The sequence below is a fragment of the Nematolebias whitei genome, chromosome 9 (assembly GCF_014905685.2).
Source record: "Nematolebias whitei isolate Nwh7 chromosome 9, NemWhi1, whole genome shotgun sequence".
Classification (NCBI taxonomy): Eukaryota; Metazoa; Chordata; class Actinopteri; order Cyprinodontiformes; family Rivulidae; genus Nematolebias; species Nematolebias whitei.
In genome coordinates, this window is record NC_056506.1 from 26,924,687 (window position 1) to 26,930,686 (window position 6,000).

General features: G+C 37.4%; 1 protein-coding gene across 1 annotated transcript in view; it reads right to left on the reverse strand.

The window, feature by feature from the left end:
- The window catches only part of LOC119414520 (phosphatidylinositol 4,5-bisphosphate 3-kinase catalytic subunit alpha isoform), a 33,063-nt gene extending 32,037 nt beyond the window's left edge, over nucleotides 1-1,026 (reverse strand). The window contains exon 1 of the mRNA XM_037681616.1: nucleotides 848-1,026. The gene's annotated coding sequence lies outside the window, so the exon portion shown is untranslated. The remainder of the gene's footprint in view (nucleotides 1-847) is intronic.
- Between the last annotated feature and the right edge of the window lie 4,974 nt (nucleotides 1,027-6,000).

A 6,000-nucleotide genomic window follows, 5' to 3' on the forward strand; every position in this document is an offset into this window, starting at 1 on the left:
AATATTTAGCAAGTTGTTTCCCCTTGTTATCTTGCATCTGTGCTTGTTGTCATAAATGCATTGTGTAATGTTGCCACTTGTGGCCTAAAGTTCATTTGATCTTATCTATACTGTACTTGAAATTTCATGAGTTAGCGTCTTCATTACAGGTTCAACGGTTTCATTATTTTTAATCTTGTTGCTGTTTTAAATTGTTCTGTGTGTGAATTTTGTTTGTTGCTTTTTATGTTTTGTATGATTTTATTTTCTGTATAGCACTGAAGAGTTACACTCCAATGTATAAAGTGTTTTATATAAAGAAGATTAATGATTTATCTTTGTTTGAGAGGACTTACTGGTAGTTGGCAATAAAACTATAAGTAAATGAGCCAGCTCATGTCGTTTGAACTGAACTGTACTACACTAAGGCTATGACAATGTCTTAATAAAGTTATGAAGTTATGAAGGCGCTGCGATGATCTGATAACTTTTTCCAGTGAAATCACTTCAATCATCTTGTAAACAACCTTTAGCTCACAAAACTCAAACCACACATTGTTTTAAAGTAATCAACACAGAGAAATAAGTCAGGGCTTGACAGTTTGGTGAACTTGTCTGAATTTAGCTGCTGTTAAGATTTATCTATTTTTTTTCTTTGTTATTTAACTTAGGTGTTGTTTCCCAGCGAGCCAAATATCCAATATGCTAGCAAAACAACAATTTGCATTATATAAATGTCGCCTCAAACAGCTCATTTTAGTCTGACGTGATTACATTAATGGACACAAAGCTGCAGTGTGCTGTGTGAATAACAGTGTATGTGCTTAAATGAACAACTAAAGGAAAATAAAGAAATGCACAACACTACCTGAGTTAGAAAGCTAACGCCAACCGGTTAGCCGCGGAGCTAGCACCGTCATTAGCCGCGGCTAGCCGACTTAATCCCATCCGTGCCCCGCTCGGGAACTCACAAGCTGCCGCGTTAGCTTTATGGTAAAGTCCATGCAAGCGACTGCTGTAGGGGGAGAAAAGACACCCCTAGCTCCCGATGATGCTGTCAATGTTTTTCAGTGGTTTAAGTTTAAAATACTTCATACTGTTCATTGTGCTATCTTGGAAAGTGTTTGTTAGCATGCTAGCCTGAGCGCAGCTAGCAGGATCATGGTGCTGTTGCTGGACCGCCCTCTGCACCGGGAGGCGGCTCGTCCGGAGAGGATGAGGGACAGAAAACACGAAAATATCACACAAACTCATGAGTTTTTTACACGGGACACGAAAAACAGTTTTACAGCTGCCACCAGAACAACAACTGCTTAAGCTGCTGCTCGCTAATTAGATTATCCCTGACTAACTGTATCCCGGACTAACTGTATCCCGGACTAAGTTGAACAGTATGAATAAAGGTTGAATTGAACCCCATCTTTATTTATACTGGAAAAATTAATAATAAATAAATAAATACCGGTGTACATATATATATATATATATATATATATATATATATATATATATATATCTCCTTATTTATTTTTCTTCTATTTGGGGGGCCATGTGGGGGTGAAGATCCTGGGGGGCACACCAAAACCAAGCCAGAACAATGGGTGATTTGTTATGTTGTTGACATATAGAAGTTATTTCGTTGTTTTAATGGAATTTAATCACTTTTTTTTTAACAAGGCTATCTGAGATCCCATTGAGATCACAAATCTCTATTTCAAGGGAGGCCTGGCAGCAGCCTAAAATATATATATATTGTGACTGTGTGAGGAAACTGGAGTACCTGGAGAAAACCCATGTAAACACGAGAACATGCAAAGTCCACACAGAAAGACCTCAGGCCTGAACCGGGCTTGCACCAGAACCTTCTTTCTGTGAGGCAGTTAATATACTGTATATGTAAATCCACTTTTGTGCTATTTATTTATTTATTTACATTGATATTATTTATTGAGATATGCACTTTCACTATAACTTATTGAAGTTTATCCTCCACTAAATTTATGTTAATAAAAAAATATAATGGGGCAGCACGGTGGCGCAGTTGGTAGAGCTGCTGCCTCTCAGCGAGCAGGTTGCCCTGGTTCAAATCCCAGTCAGGGACCTTTCTGGGTGGAGTTTGCATGTTCTCTTCATGCATGTGTGGGTTTCTTCCGGGTACTCCGGTTTCCTGCCACAGACCAAAAACATGCATGTTAGGCTGTTTGGTAACTCTAAATTGTCCCTAGGTGTGAGTGAGAGAGTTGGTCTCGTTTGACTGTGATGGAATGTAGACCTGTCCAGGGTGCCCCCCCATGCACAGTGACTGCTGGATATGGACACCAGTGACTCCCGCGACCCGAAAAAGAAGAAGCGGGTAAAGTTGATGGATGGATGGAAAATATATGCATATAACCTTCTGAGACCCAGCATCCTGCATCATGGTAAGATTTTAGACCAGTTGTCCTTATTCAAGGGGGACTAGATTTTAAGTTGTATTTTAAATTTAAATATACCGGTAATATATATTTATATTTTATTTATTGGTAGATTATTTTTTTTTCTTTTGTCATGTGTTATACATAAAACCCGTGCATGAACATTTGAAAGAACCTTTCTTTTTAGATAAAAGTTTTGAAGCTCGGTGTCTTTTGTATTTTTTCCTGTGTTGATGCATTTTGCATCCTCTGGCACCTTTGTGGCAAAAATGTACACACATAAAAAAAAAACCTGATAATTAATCATCAAACAAGTTTTCATAAATCTTTCAAACAACTTCAAAACTTGCTCAAAACTATCAAACATCAATCATTTCAGGATTTGAACCTTTAAATGCCAGTTCAGTTATTTAAAGTATATCATTATTTATTACAAAAACGGTGGCGCGGAGGTTAGAAAAGGTGGGCCTGTGATCAGGAGATTGCTGGTTCAACTCTCACGACAACATCAAAATGTGGGTAGGAGTGGTGAAGCACTCACACCTGCTTCCACCCTCATTTGCCCCACTCTGGGCCCTTGAGCAAGGCCCCAAAACCCCACCATCTGCTCCCCTGAGCACCCTAGATAGCAGCTCTCTGCTCCACACAGAGGGCTGTGGTAGCTCAGTGGTCTGTGGTTGCGTCAGGAAACAATTGCCAAGTCTTCATGTGACTTAGTTTGCTAAACCCTGATGAAGGGAGCAGCCAGAAGAATAAAAAATAAATAAATTATTACAAAAACACAAAATGGAATTATTTTTAATGTTATAAATAGGAAAGTGGGGCTTTGGTGGTGAAGAGAGTCCTGGACATGTCAATCATTAGCAGTAAAGTAGATTTGATTGTTTTAGTTTATGTCAGATCCTCCCTCTGCATCTTTGCAGTCAAAAATGTCTCATTGACTTCTACTAACACCACATTTGTGATCTCTGCAGTATAAATCAATGCACGAAGAAGAAATTTTACATTTTTACTATTTTCCACCAAACTCAACTATTTTCCTAATATAAGTTACCGGTAATTCTTGAATTTCTTCTATTGTTGTACAGTCAGTAGAATATTTCTTTTTTACAATCTGTTTACATGGGGTTTTAAAGGAAGTCAATGAGGCATGTTTGAATGCAGCAAATAACTAAGATATTTAACTTCTACATGAAATGATCACAAATAAAGGCCAGAGATAAACAGAAAAACAGCATGTAAAGAAGAAAAATGCCTAATTTCAGCTGTAGAACTGGCAAACATCATTGTTCACAGATTAGTTCCTGTTTCAGCTGTGATGTAAAAACTCTTAAATTAATTTACACTTTTACTGTTGTCAGTAAAACACATCAAATCTGAGCAGCTTGAAACAAAAAGATATAACTTTGGCTATGCATGAATTTAGCAGAAAATGAGCTAAATTTGGTGAGTTACCAGCTGAGACATCTTCAGTTCAGCTTCAGAGTGCTAACAAATGGTGAGAAATTTGTTTAAAACTTTTGCATTATCTCTAGGGTCAATACTGTTTGTCTGTTGGCAAAATATCTCACAAGCCACAACAAGTGTTAATTATGTTGAACTGATTAACATTTGGAGTTAACCTAATTCCAGATGTCTGCCACTAATCGACATTAGAAAACTCAACATTGTTAATAATGTGAATGTTTATGAAGCATTCACACTATTGTGGTCATGTTAATATTTATTATTATTCCAACTTCTTGTTATTTTAACTATTCCGTACGTCTTGGGCACAATTCTTGTCCCACAGTTTTTAAGCTATTTGAGCAATGTATCAAAACGTTCAGCTCTTTCAGGACAATCCTGCTATGACTTTTAATATTGGTGCATCTTTAACGTTTTGAAATATTTAGCCTTTTCTGCCACTTTTTTTCTAATTGAAAATGAATTATGCTCATTTTCCATCCTTTAGACCTGTTTACAATCTTACTGTGTGGTGATATTGCCCCTAGTGGTGTGTCTCTGTCCTGTTTCTGTTCTCTTTCCTCTCATGTGATTTCCCTTTTCCCACACCTGTGAGCCTGACAGGTGTGTTGTGTTTTGTCCTCATCAGTGTTTGTATATAAGTCTGTGTCTTAGTGTTATTCCTTGTCTGGGCATCGTCTTGTATTCTTCTGATAATCCTCCTGAGTCCCTAGTGTTTTCCTGAGTGCCTCCTCGTGATTTTTCTACGTGTAAGTTTTGCTGCCTCGACAGCCATTTATTTTTGTGTTATTAAAGTGTCTTCTTATTTTACCACCGAGTCGACCGAGGCCTGCCTGCATCCTTGGGTTCTACCTTAAAAACCTACAATCACGACATACTGCTCCTTTCACTTTTTGTTCTGGTTCAGCTTCTTTCAGCTTCCTTGTGCAAATTTGAAAAAAATAATAATAATAATAATTCAGCTACTTTTAGCTAATTTCAGCTGTTTTTCAAACTGTTTTGTGCTCATTACAGGTTCTTTCTGCTAACTACAACATTTTTATGCTTCTTCTAACTTTCTGCTAATTTTACCATACCATACCATACCAATTTATTTATATAGCACTTAAAACAGCAACAAGGCCAACCAAAGTGCTGTACAAAAGAACCAAACATGCACAGCAGACAGGAAAACATAAAATAGAAATACATATACAAATAGCAGCAGAAGCTAACTAAAATGGCCAACAGAGTAGAGAACAGACCGGACCAAAACAAATCGCACCGTGTTAAAGGCAAGCGAATAGAAGTGGGTCTTCAAGCGAGACTTAAAGACTGAGAGTGTGGGAGCCTGCCGGACACTCAGTGGCAACTCATTCCACAGTCGTGGACCTGCAACAGAGAAAGATTTTGGCTTGTTATGCTCCTTTCAGCTTATTTCTGTTATTTATGCTACTATTTGCAGTAGCTGCAGGTTTTTTTTTTTTTTGTTTGTTTTTTATATATATAATTTCATCTTTTTTCAGATGATTCCCACTTTTTTGTGCTCATTTCTGCTTCTTTCAGCCTAACTAGGCAAACATGTGTTCTTTCTGCTTTTTTTTCTGCTAATTTAAGCTTGTTCTACATTTTTCATCTTTGACTAAATTTCAGCATGTTTTTTAAGCTAATTTCAGCTGTTTTTCAGCAAGTTCTTCTGCAATAAGCATTCACGCTGCATTTTCAAAGGAAATGCAATTTCTGTAGTTTAGTATTTGCTCAGCTCTGTTCAAACTTTGAACACTGAAACCCGCAGGAATCACAATGTTTTGTTAGCACGCTCTTTGCTACAGGTGAAAGGGCAATACTATTTTTGCCTTTGTCTACATGTCTGCCATGTTACTGAAATTGCCATGAATCACAATTTTATTTAAACTCTCAGACATTAATCATGAGTGTACGTCTACAACGGATTAACTTTTGGAGTCAACCTGATTCAAGATGGCTGCCAGAGCCAAACGCTGTCAGAAACATAAAAATAGCTCCAACTTGTGCATAACGCCATACCATGACTGAAACGGCTGTAACTTCATCCCTTCTCATCATAAAATGATTTTATTTCAATAATCTGGCATGAAAGGAGGCAAGTGATATGCATTCCTTAAAATAATACATTTTTCTT